Genomic DNA, 21,906 nt, shown 5'->3' on the forward strand with positions numbered 1-21,906 from the left:
TTAGAGGGAGAGGAGTTTGGCACTGGGATGAGAAGTGTAAGGAGTGAAGATGGTATTGGTTAGGCAAAGAAAATGGGACTGGGACAAGCAGTGGGGTGGGGTAAGAGGAAGAAAGAAGAGGAACTAGACAGAGACGGTTTGGGGGGTAGGGGCCAGAATGGGCAATCAAGACTGTGCCCACCAGAGAACACTCCCGTCTGCAGACTGGAATTGAATCCAAGTTTCCTGAGTCTCACCATTCCTCTTCTGTCAGCACATAGCTGTTGAACTCACTGGCAAGATGTGTTGTCATCCCCCTCTAGTCCTGGTCCACATGGAAGAAGACAACCCAGTATTGCTATCAGTTACTCCATTAGCTGAAATGCACTGGGTCTGTGCAGTTCATCTATGGTTCCAATCTTGCTGATGAACCATATGGATATTAATATGATGCCACATATTGGAATTTCTGAGTGTGTTTTTCAGTTTGCTTTTCTAAAAGAGCTAACGAATTACAATGAGGTTGCCAGTGCACATACTTTGTCAGTCTTTAACTACAAAATCACACACTATTTTTGAGTGCTTGACTTTGCAGCTTTTAACTTAGTTTTTTTGTGTATGATTTAGGTTTAAATAGCTCAATACCCTCTACATCATCACAGGAAGGGAGCCCCAATTTGTTCCTCAAGTCTAACTTCTGCTGCCTCCTTCTCACTATCCCCCATAGATTCAATATAATGAAAGTTCCAGTAAGACTATACAGTCAGTTAATTTTACGTTGTACAGTATACAATTAGATCACCATTTAGGATCAGCTTCAAGAAAAAAAAATTATGTCTAGGCACATTCATTGTGAGTAAAAGCCTATACAGGGCCCCGTAATCCATGGAAGAATTATTTTTCTTCAGGTCAAATTATATGTGGGTCTGTGAATTCAAATATAAAACCTTTCCGATTTTTAGATAAGCAGAAATGCAGATATATTTATTGTATATTCCATTTTAGAATGAGAGGATTTCTTAAAGAAACATTCTTTAGAAGTACCTAAATGAGAAATTAGGAATCTGTTAAATTCCTAGCTGCTGAATTTAGGGAATAATACCCATATTAAATTATAAAAATTGTCTTGGTTTATTAAAAACAGTCTTTTGAACTGGTGCTGCTTTGCTGCTGTTGTTGTTGGTGTTCTTCATCTGTTATAATTGCATTGAGAGTGGCCATTATTTCTGCTCCAAAAATAAGTGAACAGTGGAACTGTCACCTGAATTAAATGTATTTGTGCAGAGCAAAGGCAAGTGCTTTATTTGATACCCATGTGGATAAGAACAAAGGTACCAGACCTTTTAAGACATTCCTATTAGGACTGTAGGTTTGAGACCTGAAAATGTTCTACAAATCAGCAAATGCCAAAACATGCATCACCTAATTGCTTAAATCAGATCCATCAGTTCTTGTTCCTGCCCCACATCCCATCAGTCAATGAAATCTAAAAATTCTTTCCTCTCTTTGATTCCCCTAGCCCTCCTTGGTCTCTGTTGCCCCTTTTGCTGTTTGTGTTTCTCTGTCTTCCCTGGGATATTCCCTTCCAAAGCTCTGAGGGGCCAACGGCATTTCTCCTCTCCCCTACCCTGTGTTGTGTGCTGGGAAGTGCACCAGAATCTTGCTTCTTCCTAGCTTGCCGTGGAGATTTTTTCCTATGTTACTCCTGCTGCATGTTGCAGCGGGAATTTCTACACTGCATCTGGAGGCATGTCTGCCAGTCCAGGTAGGTAGATGTGCGCTAGTGGGGCTCAAGCTTGCACGGTAAAAACAGCAATGTGTACTTTTGAGGTTGGTCAAAAGCTTAGAGTTTAAAGTCCATCTGCTCTCCTAGACCACGCCAGAATGTCTACATTGCTGTGTTTAGTGAGCTAACTCGAGTCTGGCTGGAGTGAGCCTGTCTACCCAGGCTGGAAGACTCACTCCCAGCACCAGTGTAGACATTCCCTGAGAAGCTGCAGGAGATTAGGGAACCACTTGGGAGTCCATCCAGCAGAGGGCACATGAAATTGGGAACCTTTCGGGGAGACTAAACAGGTATGCCAAGGCCATCAACTTCCAATTGGTCTGAGCAGCCATTATTGATTCATGTTGGAGAATGAGAAATTCCTGCCTTCCCTCCAAGCTTTGAGGCTCATTCTACAAAATCATTTCCATTTCTTGGTAGTGAGGAATAGAACTTTTCAGAGTTGTGAGTTGTATCAGTCAGTTTTTATAGCCACTTCATCTCTTGGCCTCTGTTTTTCCATCTGTAAAATCAAAATGTTTACCTCCATCTTGGGATGTGGTGATGTTTTAATATTTATATAGTATTTTCTCCCATTCCATTTGAACCCACAATGAAGAAAAACAAAAATAATGAAATCTAACTGAATTCACAGAAGAACTTGCTACTGTTTTCTCCATTTGTTCCTCCCTTTCTAGACATTTTTTAGTTACCATAACAACACAAGGTAGTTTGTTAAATGCTTCCATTTTGTATTTTAGTTTCTGTGCAGCTAAGGAGATAGTCTCCCTCTCTCCATTTCCTCTTTATGTTTAAGAGCTCATAATATGCAAAATAATAGATGTTCTAACTTAGGCCAAAATGTGATCATTCTAATAATAGTTAACAGACCTGTGAAACTTTAAACTGCAAAACGTAAGGAAGTACTTCAGTGTAGGTTCTCCCTTTTGTCTTTACATCATCAAATGATTTGGGATGTATTGTTTGTTAGTTGGTAAATCTGTGTTGAGGCCAAAAATATTTCTTCATTAAATTGCCCCAAATTTGGTATTTTAATCTTTTTCAACATAGCTTAAAAGACTCAATACACTTGAGACTTTGGCAAAAATTCTAAGATTTGATAACATTGCAGTATCTTACCCTTCAACTACTTATACTGCACTGTCTCTTTTACCAATCAAAATTATACTGCAGATCCATTGTTCTAAAATATTTATCCAAAATAGGTTGGGAGAGAGGAATTTTTAAGTTAACATGTTCTTCTACCTCTCAGTGCATGTTAGCTTGTGCCTTTTAGCTCTTTGGACAGGCACTGTCTGAATAATTGTATTGTACAGCAGTTGAACATGTGGGTGGTTAACAAATAATTTTGTTTGTATTTTGAACTGTGTGTTTGGCAACCCTTTGTGTGTGTGAAAGAAATGAACAAATGTGTACCAAACTTTTGTTTGTAGTGGATTGTTCTATAGTGGTTAGTGCTGAGCAGCTGAATGTGATGGTAGGAAATAAGCATGTTTGCTTTGTATGGTTTTGTAGTGAATGGAGCTCTGTATTGGCTTAATTTCAAATTTCTAGAAAGGATGTATCTATTTAGAGGTCAAGCCAAAATGCTAAGTTATTACTATATAAAAGAAAGCAAACACTGTGCTTTGATTTATGCACCATACTGAAACAGAGGGAGCCTAGAATTCATGCAGCAAACTGATGACTTAATAAATGCAATGAACATCGGGTTAGGTTATTTGATTCTTAGCTTCCAGAACTGAAATTAATGCTTTGTATATAAAGGTATCTACTCCCTTCAGCACATTCTAAAAATCTAATAATGCCATGTTGACTATGTAGAAGTTGCAATACTTACAGAAAAACAGGTTTCCTTTACTCATAAATGTGTAAAATGTCTGTCATAAGGGTTCAGAAAAAATGCTTTGTTTTATCAAGTAACAAACAACTGATCAGAGCTAGACAAGAATAATGTCATGTTTTCTCTGAAATTAACGTGTCATCCCTTTATGAGATTCAGACATTGTCTCATTGGATTCAAAATTTGTGATCAAAGAACATTCCAGGACTGTTCTATATTTAAAACATAACAAAAGGATTAAAATATGTATTTTTGCAGAGGACTTATCAAGGACCCTTGTTCTGTTAATCTAACTTTTTCCACTTAATTTTTTGGTTTTAAGAATTGTTATTCCAGCATGTTTTATAGTTCTTGATATAGTAATTGAAATCACCACGGCTCCTATTTTCAACTGTAGCCTCCTCAATGATATTTTAAATCATGCTGAATAGATAAGCAGACTCCTTTTGCCAAGAGACATTAACATGACGCCACTGCAGTTTATTTGGTAGTGCTTACATAAAAGTAAATGCTGAGGTATAAATAAATGCCTAATAGGTTTCTGTGGGATTGAAACACAAATAAATATCCTCTTCATAAGATACCTTCCTCTTTCATTTGAGGTTTATCCTTAATGAATTATCATATCTTCAGGATATTCATGGGCATAATTATCATCATGTCTCCAAAATCATTTTTTGTTTGTTTTTACATGCAGTTCTTCCAGTTGTAAAGATTTAAAACAAAGACTCACTTGGAAGAAATATTTGATAAGTATGAAGAGAATCAAAAGGTGCTAGACAAAATATCACTTTAAAAAAGATGATTTTTCTAATGTGTTAACTTACACATACCCAGAGTTCAAAACCTTTTCTTTACAAGCCAGGGTGGTTGTTTTTTAAAGCATTCACTCATTTCAGCCTCAGCTATTCAGTGACAGGCAAGAGAACTTAGTCTGGATTAAATAGAATACAAGAAAATTTTTTCTACAATATCACATTTTCCTTTGTTTTTATTGTCTAAAATATAATGTAATCGTTTCATGAATGGGGATAGTACATCTCTCTGTATTTATGTTAGTTTCAAGAAACAGGAGATGGGGGAAGAACAGAATAATACTAACAAAAGCAGGATGGGGGGGTATAAATTTCTGTATAGACAACAACTATGAAGTGCTTAATTTTTTTTAACCCTTCTCTACTCGTGTGTAAGTTTGTACTGAAATATTTTTCCCTGCTAAGGAAACCTTCCCTGATTCTAGGATTGTCAGTGTTTATATAATATGATAATAATAAACATGTAGAAATGCAGCATCAACAGTTATTAAAGTACATCATTTTGGGTGAAATCCAGGTCCCACTGATGTGAGTGACAAAATTTCCAGTAACTGCAGTGGAGCCAGGATTTCATCTATTGTATTCCAAACCCTTTTTGCTTCTGCAGCAGACTACCACTGCCCATCTACAATCAGGTTTCCCATCATCTACGAAATCTTGTGTTCTATACAAATCCTGCGTCTTGGCAGGAGGTTAGACTAGATGACACTTGCGGTCCATTCTAACCCTGTCTCCCTGTCTAGAATCAGGATCTTCTATGTTCTCCATATTTGCAGGCTTCCTTTGTACTCTCCCAGTAAAATCAGGTTTCCTTTGAATCACTACAATATTTTTCTCCCTTATCAGCTCTCTGATTAATTTCTGCCCCTCTTCACTCAGAGTCCCCTTTCCAAACTATCTGCTGCTATTTTCTCATTGTAAAGGTGCCTAGAATCTATCTGAGGCCTGGTCTACACTACGACTTTAGGTCAAATTTAGCAGCGTTACCTCGATTTAAGCCTGGACCTGTCCACGCGATGAAGCCCTTTTTTCAACTTAAAGGGCTCTTTAAATCGAATTCTTTACTCCACCTCCGACGAGGGGATTAGCTCTGAAATTGGCCTTGCTGGGTTGAATTTGGGATAGTGTGGATGCAATTCGATGGCATTGGCCTCTGGGAGCTGTCCCAGAGTGCTCCATTGTGACCGATCTAGACAGCACTCTCAACTCAGATGCACTGGCCAGGTAGACAGGAAAAGGCCTGCAAACTTTTGAATTTCATTTCGTTTGGCCAGCATGTTTGCAGAGCTCATGCAGAGCTCACCAGCATGAAGTGCACATTGCCCGGCCCGTACTTTGTCATAGACTTCTCACAATGTCCCTCTTGTCAGCGCTGCTGTCACCTCCTCGCCTGGTTTTGCGTGAAACAATTGTCTGCTGTTGCTCTGACTGAGGGAGGGGCGACTGACGACATGGCTTACAGGGAATTAAAATCAACAAAAGGAGTGGCTTTGCATCAAGGAGAAACACAAACAACTGTCACACAGAATGGCCCCCTCAAGGATTGAACTCAAAATCCTGGGTTTAGCAGGCCGTTGATTTCACAAAACAAATTGGGTCAATTTATTGTTTTGATCCATCTATCTTTTACATCTTAGGCTGGCAGCAGACAGTGCAGTACGACTGCAAGCCATCGTCATCTCCTGGGTACTCGGCAGAAGATGGTGCAGTACGAGTGCTAGCCGTCATCATCTCCTGGCTGCTCACCAGAAGACGGTGCAGTTTGACTGCTAGCCATCGTCCTCTCCTGGGTGCTCAGCATAAGATGGTGATGACCTGGCTAAGTCACTCCCATGTCTGCCCAGGTGCCCCTGACCAATCTCACCAAGGTAGGCTAAAAGAGCACCCAGGAATATGACGACAATGGCTACCAATCGTAATGAACTGTCTGCTGCCAAAAGGCAATGAGCTGCTGCTGTGTTGCAATGCAGTCCCACGTTTGCCAGCACCCAGGAGACGTACTGTGACGATGAGCTGAGCGGGCTCCATGCTTGCCATGGTATGGCGTCTGCTCAGGTAACCCAGGAAAAAATGCGTGAAACGATTGTCTGCCGTTGCTTTCACGGAGGGAGCAAGCGAGGGAGGGACGGAGGGAGAAGGGGGCCTGACAACATGTACCCAGAACCACTCGCAACACTTTTTTTGCCCTATCAGGCATTGGGATCTCAATCCATAATCCCAATGGGCAGTGGAGACTGCGGGAACTGTGGGATAGCTACTCACAGCTACCCACAGTGCAACGCTCCGGAAGTTGATGCTAGACTCGGTACTGTGGACGCAGTCTGCCGACTTAATGCACTTAGAGTACTTTGTGTGGGGACACACACAATCGACTGTATAAAAATGATTTCTAAAAAACCGACTTCTATAAATTCAACCTAATTTCATAGTGTAGACATACCCTTAGGTGGTTGGTGTGTAGTTGCGGGGAGCTTGGAAGTACTTTGCTGCTGCTTTTTTACAGTAGTTTATGCTGCTCCAAGCGCTTGTCTGTGCCTGTACACGAACACAAGAAGCCTGGGAAACAAGCAGGAAGAATTGGAAGTCCTGGCACAGTCAAGTAACTATGATGTGATTGGAATAAGAGAGACTTGATGGGGTAACTAACATGACTGGAGCACTGTTATGGATAGGTATAAACTGTTCAGGAAGGACAGGCGGGGGAGAAAAGTTGGAGGAGTTGCACTGTATGTAGGGGAGCAGTATGATTGCTCAGAGCTCCAATATGAAACTGGAGAAAAGCCTGTTGAGAGTCTTTGGGTTAAGTTTAGAGGCTAGAGCAACAAGGGTGATGTCGTGGTGGGCGTCTGATATAGACCACAAGGATGAGGTTGATGAGGCTTTCTTCAGACTATTAACAGAAATTTCCAGATCACAGGCCCTGGTTCTCGTGGGGGACTTCAATCACCCTGACATCTGCTGGGAGAGCAATACAGCAGTGCACAGACAATCCAGAAAGTTTTTGGAGTGTGTTGGGGACAACTTCCTTGTGCAAGTGCTGGAGGAACCAACTAGGGGCCGTGCTCCTCTTGATCTGCTGCTCACAAACAAGGAAGAATTGATAGGGAAAGTAGAAGTGGGTGGCAACTGGGATAGCAGTGACCATGAGATGGTCGAGTTCAGGATCCTGACAAAAGGAAGAAAAGAGAGCAGCAGAATACGGACCCTGGACTTCAGAAAAGCAGACTTTGATTCCCTCAGGGAATTGATGGGCAAGATCCACTGGGAGTCAAATATGAGGGGGAAAGGAATCCAGGAGAGCTAGCTGTATTTTTAAAAAGCCTTATTGAGGGCATAGGAACAAACCATCCTGATGTGCAGAAAGAATAGAAAATATAGCAGGCAACCAGCTTGGCTTAATAGATAAATCTTCAGTGAGCTTAAACACAAAAAGGAAACTTGCAAGAAGTGGAAATTTGGACAGATGAATAGGGAGGAGTATAAAAATATTGCTCAAGCATGCAAGGGTATAATCAGGAAGGCTAGCTGCAATTGGAGTTGCAGCTAGCAAGGGATGTGAAGGGTAACAAAAAGGGTTTCTACAGGTATGTTAGCAACAAGAAGGTAGTCAGGGAAAGTGTGAGACTCTTACTGAATGGGGAGGCAATCTAGTGACAGATGATGTAGAAAAAGCTGAAGTACTCAATGCTTTTTTTGCTTTGGTCTTCACAGACAAGGTCAGCTCCCAGACAGCTGCACTGGGCAGCATAGTATGGGGAGATGGTGAGCAGCCCTCAGTGTTGAAAGAACAGATTAAGGACTATTTAGAAAAGCTGGACATGCACAAGTCCATGGAGCCGGATCTAATGCATCTGTCATGGCATAATTCCCCACTCTGAACCTTTAGCGTCCAAAAGATGGGGTACCAGCATGAATTCCTCTAACCAGCTTAGAACCTGTAGCGCTGCCACCAACCAGGAATTTCAGTGCCTGGTACACTCTGGTCCCCCCAAGACCTTGCCCGGGGAACCCCAAGACCCAGACCCTCTGGATCTTACCACAAGGAAAGTAAACCCTTTTCCCCCACCGTTGCCTCTCCCAGGCTTCCCCTCCCTGGGTTACCCTGGAAGATCACTGTGATTCAAACTCCTTGAATCTTAAACAGAGAGGAAAATGCACCTTCCCCCCTCCTTCTCTCTTCTCCTCCCAGATTCTCCCTGAGAGAGACAGTAATCGTAACACAGAGAGAAATTAGCCTCTCTCTCCCCCTTCCCTCTTTTCTCCCCACTAATTCCCTGGTGAATCCAGACCCCGTCCCCTGGGGTCTCACCAGAATAAAAAAAAATCAGGTTCTTAAACAAGAAAAGCTTTTAATTAAAGAAAGAAAAAACAGTAAAAATTATCTTTGTAAATTTAAGATGGAGTATGTTACATGGTCTTTCAGCTATAGACACTGGGAATACCCTCCCAGCCTAAGTATTCAAGTACAAATTAAAATCCTTTCAGCAAAATACAAACTTAAACTCTTCCCAGCAAATACACATTTGAACTCCTTCAAACCAAATACACATTTGCAAATAAAGAAAACAAACATAAGCCTAACTCGCTTTATCTACCTAGTACTCACTATTTTAAACTTATAAGAGCCTGTATTGGAGAGATTGGAGAGAAACCTGGTTGCACGGCCGGTCCCTTTGAGCCCCCAGAGTGAACAATAACCAAATTCTAAACAGCACACACACAAACTTCCCTCCTTCAAGATTTGAAAGTATCCTGTCCCCTGATTGGTCCTCTGGTCAGGTGACAGCCTGGCTCACTGATCTTGTTAACCCTTTACAGGCAAAAGAGAGATGAAGTACTTCTGTTCTATTAACTCTTACTTATCTGTTTATGACAGCAACCAAGGGTGTTGAGGGAGTTGGCTGATGTGATTGCAGAGCCATTGGCCATTATCTTTTGAAAACTCTTGGTGATCAGGGGAGGCCCTGGACAATTAGAAAAAGGCAAATATAGTGCCCATTTTTAAAAAAGGGAAGAAGAGGAGTCCGGGAAACTACAGAGCAGTCAGCCTCACCTCTGTCCCCGGAAAAATCATGGAGCAGGTCCTCAAGGAATCCATTTTGAAGTACGTGGAGGAGAGGAAGGTAATCAGGAACAGTCAACATGGATTCACCAAGGGCAAGTCATGCCTAACCAACCTGATTGCCTTCTATGATGAGATAACTGGCTCTGTGGATATGGGGAAAGCAGTGGACGTGATATATCCTGACTTTAGCAAAACTTTTGATATGGTCTCCCACACTATACTTGCCAGCAAGTTAAAAAAGTATGTATTGGATGAACGGACTATAAAGTGGATAGAAAGCTGGCTAGATCATCAGGCTCAATGGGTAGTGATCAACGGCTTTGTCTAGTTGGCAGCCGGTATCAAGCGGAGTGCCCCAGGGGTCTGTTCTGGGGCTGATTTTGTTCAACATCTTCATTAATCATCTGGATGATGGGATGGATTCCACCCTCAGCAAGTTCGTGGATGACACTAAGCTGGGGGGAGAGGTAGATACACTGGAAGGTAGGGATAGGGTCCAGAGTGACTTAGACAAATTGGAAGATTTGGCTAAAAGAAATCTGAAGAGGTTCAACAAGGACAAGTGCAGAGTCCTGCCCTTAGGACGGAAGAATCCCATGCACTGCTACAGGCTGGGGACCAACAGACTAAGCGGCAGTTCTGCATAAAAGGACCTGGGGATTACAGTGGACAAGAAGCTGGATGTGAGTCAACAGTGTGCCCTTGTTGCCAAGGAGGCTAACAACATATTGGCCTACATTAGTAGGAGGATTGCCAGCAGATCGAGGGAAGTGATTATTCCCCTCTATTTGGCACTGGTGAGGCCACATCTGGAGTATTGTGTCAAGTTTTGGGGCCCCCCCCACTACAGAAAGGATGTGGACAAATTGGAGAGAGTCCAGCAGAGGGCAACAAAAATGATTCAGGGGTTGGGACACATGACTTATGAGGAGAGGCTGAGGGAACTGGGTTTATTTAATCTGCAAAAGAGAAGAGTGAGTGGGGACTTGATAGCAGCCTTCAACTATCTGAAGGGGGTTCCAAAGTGGATGGAGCTAGGCTGTTCTCAGTGGTGGCAGATGACAGAACAAGGAGCAATGATCTCAAGTTGCAGTGAGGGAGGTCTAGGTTGGATATTAGGAAAAACTATTTCACTAGGAGGGTGGTGAAGCACTGCAGTGGATTGCCTAGGGAAGTGGTGGAATCTCCATTCTTAAGAGGTTTTTAAGGCCCGGCTTGACAAAGCCCTGGCTGAGATGATTTAGTTGGTGTTTGTCCTGCTTTGAGCAGGGGGTTGGACTAGATGACCTCCTGAGGTCTCTTCCAACCCTAATCCTCTGTGATGCGATGTGTTTTTGTTAAGTCTTTAAACCAAAATAGTAGTTAAACTCTACATATAGTCTTCTTCTCTTAGGAATTAGCATCAAGAAGTACTTATGAATTTCTGCCTATACTTAGTGCAATTTCTAATAGTAATTTTTTTTAAATATTCCTTTTTAAAAAGACCACCCATTTTGTTGTTTAAAGTAAGTGACTTATTGTTGTGTTTTAAACATTTCCATCATCCTCTTTGTTCCCCCAGTGGCTTAAAGATTTTTACACTTGAATGGAAAAGGAGAGAAGCTTGAGTCTTTTTCTTTCTTTCTTCTTTTAACTTCATCAGAAATCCTATTTACAAGATGTCAGTTGATGTATTTGTCAGTATTATATATTTTCTCCTTGATATTTTTAATAGTCATATTCTGCTTTTTTCCCAGGTCATGTGATTCATTGTATGGATGCTGAAGCTTAGTTCTGTGTATTAGCCAACATGCCATGAAACGATAGTAAGTTTTTTGCCTTTTGCTTAAATCCACTTTTTTGTAAGCTTTTTTTAGGTGCTAAACAAAGGCCTGTGATACTCATGTAGAATCATTTTGCTCCATGTTAAGTGAGAAGTTTTACTACAGTATTCTAAGATACCAAGCTGTTGAAATGGAAAACAAAAATAGCATTTTGTGCCATCGATTTAAACATAAATGTGTTCAACTAGATTGGTTCAGTTTAAATCTGGACTTTCAAATTAAAATCTGGACATTAGCACACCACAGAGTTGATTAATTTCACCTTCTGTCAAATTGTACATTACTTAGGCAGTTCACTGTAAATGCTAATCTCCATTTTATTTTTAGAAAACCATTAGTCTCTCGGGGGGGAATGTGGGAGTAATTGTCAAAGCTTAGCAAAGGACTGCTATTAAACCAAACTGCCAAAGCAGGTGTTGGGTGGGATCCCCTTCACTCTTATCAGTTAGCTACTAGTGGTTCTACATTTTAAAGATGTGTGAATAAAGCAGCCCTGTCATGAAGAGATTTAATAAAATCTTCCTTTTCTTTTGGCATCATTTGTTAGTGGTGTTTTTGACAAGTATCTGTTTCTGTGTCTTTGCCGTGTTGTGAGTGCATGTGAATTTGTACTCCGTATTTCCTGTCATCTCTTCTGTATTTGACATTTCAGTGTTTATATTTTTGTGTCTTTAACAAAATTCTTCATAACTAGTATGGGGAGGTGAATTAGTGAGGAGGGTGCACAGATTAGGGGCTGTGGAAGTTGGGCATTGGAGCTGAGGTGGTTTTGGGCAACAGTGGTCAGTAGTGTAGGGAGGGAGGTGTGTAGGGAATAAGGAGACAGCTTAGCTTCCTCAGCTCCCTGAATGTCCCCTTAGTTCATTGAATCTTTACTCCATATCCTCCTTCCTCTGCTCCCTTACATGCCAACCCAGTCAGTTGCCCTAAATCCATGAAATCTAGAGCTTGTTTACGCTGCACTCAGTGGCAGTGTGGACTGAAGAGCACATCAGTGTTGCGCTGTAGCTGCCCCACATGGACACTGCTGATGCAAACTAGAAGGTACCCAGTTTGTGTTAATATAGTCTGGTTCGAGGACTAGGTTAACGCAAACTTGGTACCTTCTAGTTTTGTGTCAGCAACGTTCACATGGGGCAGCTACGGCACAACTCTTTGTGCTCTTCAGTTCACATGTCCGTAGTCTGCACTGCAGTGTAATATGGGGTAGCTGTAGACACCTTAAGTCATTTTAAATTCATTTGAAAATTTTATCCTACAGATTTAACAGAAATTCGGTTCTCTAGTGCTGAGACAATGAATTTGATCAGCCTTCCTTGGCTCATTGCCTGTGGGGTCCAATTCAATTTTTTTTTTCCAAAGAGCAATCTCCTAGGACAAAATGCAGGCTTCAGTTTTTAATTACAGATCCTTCCCTCAACTTGATCGCATGCACTCATGCAAGTGTAAATCTTGCCAGCCCCACACTAATGCTATATGTAGCAAAAAGGCTATTATATTTGACAGGGAAGCCTTAAAAGTGAGTTTGTGGATTCCTACTTCTCCTGTTCCCTGAAACAACATCCTTATGTAGAGGTGGACTGATACATGTGAGTGTTCAAAAGGTCCATAGTTTTTTTTGCGGTGAGGGGATGTGAGCTTATTAGAATTGATGCTCTCCTTCTGCAGATCACAATTGCCACTGAATTATGTAAATGAAGAGTGACTGACACAGGTCCATCAGCCTCTCTACTGAATAAGTTGGCTTGCTACATGGTCTAAATAGCTTTTCTTGCAAAGTATCTAAACCAATTCAAAAGCTGTGTAAATCTCTACAGGCCATTTCTAGCACACATCCCCACTTCTAATTCAAGGTAATCAGAAAGGGCATTCTTACAATTTGTGCTTACATAACTTTTTCCACTAGTATTCCCTAAGTGCTCTCTCCACATTGTAATGTATTTTCCCTTTTGGGTCAGATAAAAGAAATAAAAACACAACAGCTATTTGTTCTTTTTGAATCAATCAGGCTAGTTATCCTGACAATTGCAGAATGCTTTTGATAAATTCGTACATAGCTGTATTTCGTGTTGTCCTTCTTACCAGACAGCAGGATAGTGAAGAATATTGAGAGCTATGTAATTCACCAGAGTCAATAAATATAAATTCTCTTTAACAGTGTTATATAAGACTCCCATTTTATTAATACAGTGTGTGCACATCTGTGTGTGTTAATAAGGCTCAGAAAAGCAATTACTTTGCATTTTGCTATTGAGGATTAAGGCTTAGTCATTATATATGTTAGTTTAAGGCTTTAGAGACCAGTTATGCTCCTTTATCCTGAGGAGATAGGAAAATCTAGCATTCTCAAGGTAACCAGGAAGAAAACTGAAACACTTATTTTTATAGACTGCTGATAAACTTTTAAATTAGTTTGCATTTACACTTAGTCACAGTCTTGTATTACTAAAGCAGCCTGAATACAATTTGTCTTATCTTTACTCTGTTGTATAAACAGTTAAGTGGCCGTTGAAATTAAATTCTTTAACCACAAACCAAATTATCATATTCTAGCTAACTATACAAATTCACCTGTGGAAAAGTTAACTTTCTGCATTCCTCAGGTCTTAAGTTTTTAGAAGGAAAAAAGAAAAGCTAAGTTGTAAAATTTTCAATAATTTCCTAAGTCCCATTTTCAAAACGAACTTAGGAGCCTCATTGTCACTGAAAGCCAATGGGACATAGGCTCCTAATTGTCTTAGTCACTTTTGAACATTTTATCCAAGAGCTCTTAAAGTGATTGCTGAGCCTCTGCTCAATAAACTATCATAGAAAATTTTGCCAATCATTGCCCTAAGTCTAATAACCCATTTTTAGTGCAGATTATCAAGAAATATTGGTGAAACAGCTCTGACAATTTCTAGAGATCTGAATTCCTTCAACCTCTTATCTGATTTTAGATCTGATTATGGTGCAGAGACTTAATCTCGTTAGTCAATGTTGTTTTTCTGAAGATGGATCAAAACCAATTGTCCAAGCTGGGTTTTTTTAGCTCTGTTAGAAGCCTTTGAATCTGTTTCCTACATGCTATTGATATGCCCAGGGACACTGGAAGGGATATGTGGGGATATGATTGGATAGCTCTATTCTTTTCTTTCTTCCTCCTCCTTCTACAATACATAGTCACACAGGTTTGAACTTCTGTTATTTCAAACTGAAATGTTTGTTTAGAAAAACTATGAGGAAACCAGACAACATTTCCTGTGTAGCCACCAGTGTGGTCGTTTCTGTTCTTTGCCAAAATAAATAATTGCTTTATAAAAGGAAAAAAAAAAACAAAAAACTGTGGGTTGAGCCCACACCTGCTAAAGGAGTGAAACTTAGAAAAAGCAATTGTTGGAGGAAAATATTCTGAGAGTAGGATAACATGGCACCTCAAGTGTCTGTTGCTTCATAGGTATTAAAATGGTTTTTCTTGCTTATTTATGATTGCATATTTCATATTGCTGTTTGCTTCCCATTAATGTTATTCATTTTCAAATTCCAAAGCCCAAAGTTTCAAAAAATTACATGAACATGTGTCTATTTAAGATAGAAGGGGGTTTGGCAGTTATTTTGGAGAATTGCATGATTCATAAATTATTTAATAAGTTATTGAATGCTGTTGGTGAACATAGCTTGTTAAATGGAAAAGTATTTTTCTTCTGTAATAAATCACTTTTTTTTCTCCAGAGTGGGAGTACAGTAAACTGGCATCTGCTGCTTTTTTCAAATTGATGAACTTTCTCAAATGAGAATGTGATCCATCCTTTTTTTTAAAACTATGGTATGCTGCAGTCTCTGCAGCCCAGTCACATTTTCTGTTTCAACTTGTTTTCTGGACATAATATTAGCTTATACCTACATCCACATTAAAAATGCACAGCTTCCATAATCACATAGTTTAAAAATCTCATTGACAGAAATTAATGTTTGTATATTCATGTCAAATCATTTGCATTTTATTTTTAAACCTAGACGAGCATTTCATTTCTGTGTTTTCAGAAGCAGTTCTATAATGTTTAAAGGCCTGCCCTGAGACTTCAGAATAGGAGTAAGAGGCAGTATGGAAGTATGTCGTGTGGGTTATCTTCTTTCTCTGGGAAGCTTCGTGGTTTATTGGAGGGCATTGTATAAACACTTCCTCGTCATGTAGTTATCCACCAGTTTGGGGATCTCAGAGGGAAATTTGCCATCCTACATGATTGACAGAAACCTCCCTCAGCTGATGATATCTATCCCAGAACCTTGAAATATTTTGTATTCTTTGAACAAAGTGCTACAGTTGAGGTAGTAATGATAGGAACACTTTACCTGCTTTAATATTCTCCATATGTATAATAGAATATTACTATTTACTATACATGCCATTCTTCCTGATCATCCCCTTCAGCCAATCAGATGGTATTAAAATCTCAGTTGATGGGGTCGTAGTTACACTGAGAACAGATAGTATTTGCTATTCCTGTGCTTCTGAGTGAATATGTAGCTTAATATATTTAATGTTTTATATACAATATATGGCATAATACTTTAGACTCTGCAATGCAGCCTACTCCATGTTACTATTAGAACCTTAATTTTGCATTTCTGGGCTCCAATTTTTAAATGTGCAACCGGAGGCCTCGAGTCTGCCATTTGATCCATATAGGCAGACTTCTGTGCTTTCATGAATCCCCACTGATTTCTGTGCAGCTCTATGTGGATGTAGAGGTTCTTCAAGGGCTTGCTCATATCCATTCCAGTTAGGTGTGCGCGCGCTGTGTGCATGTTTATTGGAGATTTTTACCCTAGCAACACTCGGTGGGCCAGCAGGTCGCCCCCTGGAGTGGCGCCGGTATGGCGCCTGATATATACCCCTGCCGGCCCATCCGCTCCTCAGTTCCTTCTTACCACCCGTGTCGGTCGTTGGAACAGTGGAGCGCTGCTTAGCTGTTCTCCAGCTCCCTAGCGATTCACTCTCTTGTATAGTATTGTGTATATAGTTCTTTTACTGTAGTTCTAGTTAGTATTTAAAGTTAGTTTTTATATATATTGTGTATATAGTTAAAGAGGCTCAGGGGCTCGCCCCTTCTCCTCCCCCAGTACCGGGGCCCATGCCCGGTTCACCGGGTTTCAAGCCTTGTGCGGCCTGTCGTCGGCCGATGCCCACAGGAGATCCGCACGACTCCTGTTTGAAGTGCCTAGGCGAATCCCACCTTGCGGACAAGTGCCGGATCTGCAAGGGCGTTCAAGCCCCGGACAAAGAGAGAACGGGACATTCACCTAAAACAGCTTTTGATGGAGGCAGCTTTAACTCCTCCATCCTCGGCACCGACTCCGGCACCGGGACCAAGCGCCTCTTCCACACTGGGCCGCCCGGCACCGATAAAGGCTTCTCGTCCCCACCCTTCACCGGCCTAACCCTCCAGCCAGCACCGCTCCCTCTCCCCGAGGAGCAAGAAGCACAAGGCTCCTGTGGCAACTACAGCTACTCCGCAGTCGGAGCGTATCTCCAAGACGGACCGCCCGGCACCGTCATCTGCCGCGGCACCGCTTGTCTCCGCACTGTCGATTCCAGCTTCACAGGAACCATTGAGTCTGGTGCCTACCAGCTCCCCAGCACACGCTGTGGTTGAGCTCATCGCGCCCTCCACGCCGGAGACCTTCTCCGTGGCGCTGGACCAAATCTCTCTGACAGAGCCCGAATTGCCCCAACCCCTGGCACCGCCGGTGCAGGTTATTCAGTCGCTGGACAAGCCCACCATGGTGCGACCATATTCACCGGGCACCACTGAACACCGTTGGTCCCGCTCCAGATCCCGAGATCACTCTCGGCCTCGACATCGCTCAAGATCCCGGCGCCGCTCGTAGTCCCGGTACTGTTCTCCACGGAACTGGTCGTACTCGCGGTGCCTCTCGAGATCCCGGTTGCCGTCTTGGTACTCTCGGCACCGGTCCAGATCGCGGCACCGACGTACTTATCGCAGCCGATCCTGGCACGACGATATAAGGCACCGGTCGACCTCCTGGCACCGCGCTGGTAGCAGGTCCCGGTCCCGCTCCAGATACCGCCACGGTTCCCGGTATTGCTCACCGGTACCGTGTAGAGATGAGCCCTATGGGCGCAGAGACCTGGCCCAATCAACATCAGCTCCTCCGTGGCCATCGCGTCACCCGTCCGCCTCCTCACACGCGGACAGCGCCTCCTACGGGGGTTCAGATGCGCAGGCCCACCCTGACCATGGACCACCTCAGTGGTCCTTTTGGATGCCTTGGGCCTGTCGCCAAGCCCAGGGCGAGCCAATGGGCCCAGCACGCTCCAGCCACTCGGAGGCCACAGTCAGCTGACCTCCCCCCACTGTTACAGAGAAAGACTCTGCACATCCACTTGTGCAGCATGACGTTCCGGAAACGGAGGTCCCCCAGAACGAGGCTTCAGTCCAGGACCCACTCATCCCTGGGTTATCATCCTCCTCTTCCCCGGATGAGGCGGTAGCGGGCACATCATCATCAGGGCCCCTGCCAATTGATCTCTGAGCACATCAGGATCTTCTGCGGCGTGTTGCCCAGAATATAAATCTTCCCGTAGAGGAAGTTCCTGAGGTGGAGGACCCGGTGGTTAGCATATTATCAGCGGAAGCATCGACCAGGGTGGCCCTCCCCTTCATCAAATCGATCCAAGCCAGAGCAGACAGCATCTGGCAGTCCCTGGCTTCCATCCCACCCACAGCCAGGGGAGTAGAATGAAAATACATGGTGCCGTCCAAGGGGTATGAGTACCTCTACGTGCACCCCGTCCCCTGCTCGTTGGTGGTACAGTCAGTCAACGAACGGGAGCGCCACAGCCAGCAAGCTCCTGCGCCAAAATCTAGGGAGGCCAGGTGCATGGATTTGCTGGGCCGGAAAATCTACTCTGCGGGAGGCCTTCAGCTCTGCATGGCGAACCAACAGGCCCTCTTAAGCTGATAAAGCTACAACACCTGGGAAGCTGTCAGCAAGTTTACCGAGTTGGTTCCCCAGGACTCCTGCCAGGAGTTTACAGCTCTCCTAGAGGAGGGGAAGAGGGTCGCGAGAACCTCAATGCAAGCCTCCTTAGATGCCGCCAACTCGGCAGCCAGAACGGTCGCCTCTGGAATAGCTATGCGCCGCATATCTTGGTTACAAGCGTCCGGCCTACCGCCTGAGCTACAATATACCATCCAGGACTTGCCATTTGATGGACAAGGTTTATTCTCACAAAAGACAGACCCCAGGCTACAAAGTCTGAAGGACAACCGGGTTATGCATTCGCTGGGAATGCATACACCCCAGACTAAGAGACGGTCCTTCCGCTCCCAACCTCAGCGCCCTTACCCCCCGCCTCGGCCAAGACAGGATCTTGCCCGGCGACGAGGCTGCCCGAACCGCAGACTTCAGTCTGGACCTCAAGGGGGCAACAATTCGGGTCCCACCAAACTACCGCTGGGACCCAAAGCAAACTTTTGAGGGTGCGCCCGAGAGCAGTGTACCAATTCCCTCCCTGGATCCTCTTCATTTTTACAACTGCCTCTCCCCGTTCCTTCCGACGTGGTCCCAGCTGACCTCAGATCGTTGGGTCCTACGCACAGTGGAGCTTGGACACCGTCTTCAGTTTATTTCTCCCCCCCCCCCTTGATCGGAGCTATAGAGGAGTATCAGAGGAGTTAAGGGGCAAGGGGTTTTATTCCCGGTATTTCTTAATCCCCAAGTCAAAAGGGGGCCTCCAGCCCATCCTGGACCTGCGAGGACTGAACAAATTCATCAAAAAGTTCAAGTTCCGCATGGTATCCTTAGGAACTATCATTCCTTCCCTGGATCCCGGAGGTTGGTACGCCGCTCTCAACATGAAGGACACATATTTCCACATTGCAATTTATCCCCCACACAGGAGGTATCTGCGCTTTGTGGTAAATCAGGGTCACTACCAGTTTACTGTCCTTCCCTTTGGTCTTTCCTCGGCCCCTCACGTCTTCACGAAGTGTATGGCGGTAGTCGCTGCTTCCCTGCACCGTTGTCGAATACACGTCTTCCCTTACCTCGACCACTGGCTTATCCGAGGGACTTCGGAGGCACAGGTGCTCAGCCATGTCGCCATCATCAGGGAGCTGTTTGTGCATCTAGGCTTGATCATCAATTTGGACAAGTCCACCCTGGTGCCTACGCAGAGGATAGAATTTATCGGGGCCATGCTGGACTCCAACCTTGCAACGGCCAGTTTACCCCTGCACCAGTTCCAAACCATAGTCTCCCTTGTCGAAAGTCTGCAAAGCTTTCCAACCACTTCTGCTCGTACTTGCCTTGCTCTCCTGGGGCACATGGCTGCATGCACTTTCGTCACAAGACATGCAAGACTGCGCATGCGCCCTCTGCAAGCCTGGCTCGCGTCGGTCTATCGGCTGGGCAGGGACGCCATAGACACAATCCTGACAATTCCGCCGGATGTTCTAGGCTCCCTCAACTGGTGGAAGACGTCATCCCGAGTGTGTGCAGGCCTGCCGTTTCATTCTCCCCAGCCCTCCATGTTCCTAACAATGGACGCATCCTCGCTGGGCTGGGGTGCCCACCTAGGGCTCCTGCGCACCCAAGGCCTTTGGTCACCACGGGAGCTGACGCTCCACATCAATGTGCGAGAGCTGAGAGCGGTCCGGCTGGCATGCCAAGCGTTTCAGCGCCATCTACACAGCCGTTGTGTTGCTGTGTTCACGGACAACACAACGGCCATGTATTACATCAACAAGCAGGGTGGGACCCGATCCTCCCCTCTGTGTCAGGAAGCGATACACCTGTGGGACTTCTGTATAGCCCACTCCATACATCTAGTGGCCTCCTTTCTCCCGGGGGTACGGAACACCCTCGCAGATCACCTGAGCAGATCCTTCCTATCTCACGAATGGTCCATCCGTCCGGACGTTCTCCATTCGATTTTCCGGAGGTGGGGCTTTCCCCACATAGACCTGTTTGCATCCAGAATGAACAGGAAATGCCAGATGTTCTGCTCCCTACAGGGTCGCTCCCTGTCGGACGCGTTCCTGATTCCGTGGACGGGCCACCTCTGTTATGCCTTTCCACCCTTCCCTCTTGTCCACCGAGTCCTGCTCAAACTCCGAAGGGACAGAGCTCGCCTGATCGCTCCAGCTTGGCTGAGGCAGCACTGGTACACCATGCTGCTCGACCTGTCCCTGGCAGACCCAATTCCCCTGCCGCTCTGGCCGGACCTGATCACACAAGACTTTGGCAGGATGCACCATCCGGACCTGCAGTCCCTTCATCTGACTGCATGGCTCCTGTCTGGTTAAATCAGTCGGAGTTGCGCTGTTCTGCCGCAGTACAGCAGGTGTTGCTGGGGAGCAGGAAGCCCTCCATGCGCGCGACATACCTCGCAAAATGGAAGCGCTTCTGCCACTGGTGTAACCAGCACGGCCATTCTCCGCATTCTGCATTAGTCCCCACTATCCTGGACTACGTGTGGTCTCTCAAACAGCAGGGGTTGGCAATCTCCTTTCTGCAAGTACATCTTGCGGCTATATCCACCTTCCATCTGGGCGAAGCTGGCAGTTCCGTTTTTTCTCACCCTATAGTTTCAAGATTTCTCAAGGGCTTGGAGCGACTATACCCGCAGGTCAAACGGCCTACCCCTACCTGGGACCTGAACCTCTTCTTAACCAGGCTCATGGGGCCCCCCTTCGAGCCATTGGCCACATGCTTGCTGCAGTACCTGTCCTGGAAAACAGCTTTCCTAGTCGCTATCACCTCGGCTAGACGAGCCTCGGAGCTTCGTGCATTGACTGTAGATCCTCCATATACTGTGTTCCATAAGGACAAGGTACAGCTGCGACTGCACCCGGCATTCCTCCCTAAGGTCGTCTCCGCCTTTCACGTTAACCACGACATCTTCCTGCCAATCTTTTGTCCAAAGCTGCGTTCATCGCGACGAGAGCAACAGCTCCATACTCTGGATGTCCGAAGGGCTCTCGCCTTCTACATCGAGAGGACCAAGCCCTTCCGGCGCTCACCTCAGCTATTTGTGGAGGTGGTGGAACGTATGAAGGGCATGGCAATCTCCTCCCAGCGTATTGCATCTTGGGTTACATCGTGTATTCAGGCTTGCTATGACTTGGCTCATACTGAGGCGGGCCATCTCACTGCCCACTCTACCCGGGCTCAATTGCCGCGTTCTTGGCCCATGTTCCCATACAGGACATCTGCCGTGCGGCCACCTGGTCTTCCATCCATACATTTGCATCGCACTACGCATTGGTCCAACAGTCTAGAGACGATGCCGCCTTCGGCTCAGCGGTCTTACGTTCCGCAACGTCTCGCTCTGACCCCACCGCCTAGGTAAGGCTTGGGAATCACCTAATTGGAATGTATATGAGCAAGCACTCGAAGAAGAAAAGACGGTTACTCACCTTTGTAACTGTTGTTCTTCGAGATGTGTTGCTCATATCCATTCCAACCCCGCCCTCCTTCCCCACTGTCAGAGTAGCCAGCAAGAAGGAACTGAGGAGTGGATGGGCCGGCAGGGGTATATATCAGGCGCCATACCGGCGCCACTTCAGGGGGCGACCTGCCGGCCC

The 21,906-nt window shown here is 44.7% G+C and overlaps 1 protein-coding gene across 10 annotated transcripts in view; it reads left to right on the forward strand.

The window, feature by feature from the left end:
- SIPA1L1 (signal induced proliferation associated 1 like 1) overlaps nucleotides 1-21,906 on the forward strand; it is a 405,747-nt gene that overhangs the window by 226,812 nt on the left and 157,029 nt on the right. For 6 of the 10 annotated variants that reach the window (XM_050953405.1, XM_050953408.1, XM_050953403.1 and 3 more), the window contains one exon: nucleotides 11,225-11,293. The exons of 2 other annotated variants lie outside the window; for them this stretch is intronic. The gene's annotated coding sequence lies outside the window, so the exon portion shown is untranslated. Of the gene's footprint in view, nucleotides 1-11,224; nucleotides 11,294-15,334; nucleotides 15,402-21,906 lie in introns of all 10 variants that reach the window. 2 more of the 10 variants (XM_050953406.1, XM_050953407.1) reach the window with 2 other exon arrangements.

The sequence above is a fragment of the Gopherus flavomarginatus genome, chromosome 5 (assembly GCF_025201925.1).
Source record: "Gopherus flavomarginatus isolate rGopFla2 chromosome 5, rGopFla2.mat.asm, whole genome shotgun sequence".
In the NCBI taxonomy this organism is placed as follows: domain Eukaryota; kingdom Metazoa; phylum Chordata; order Testudines; family Testudinidae; genus Gopherus; species Gopherus flavomarginatus.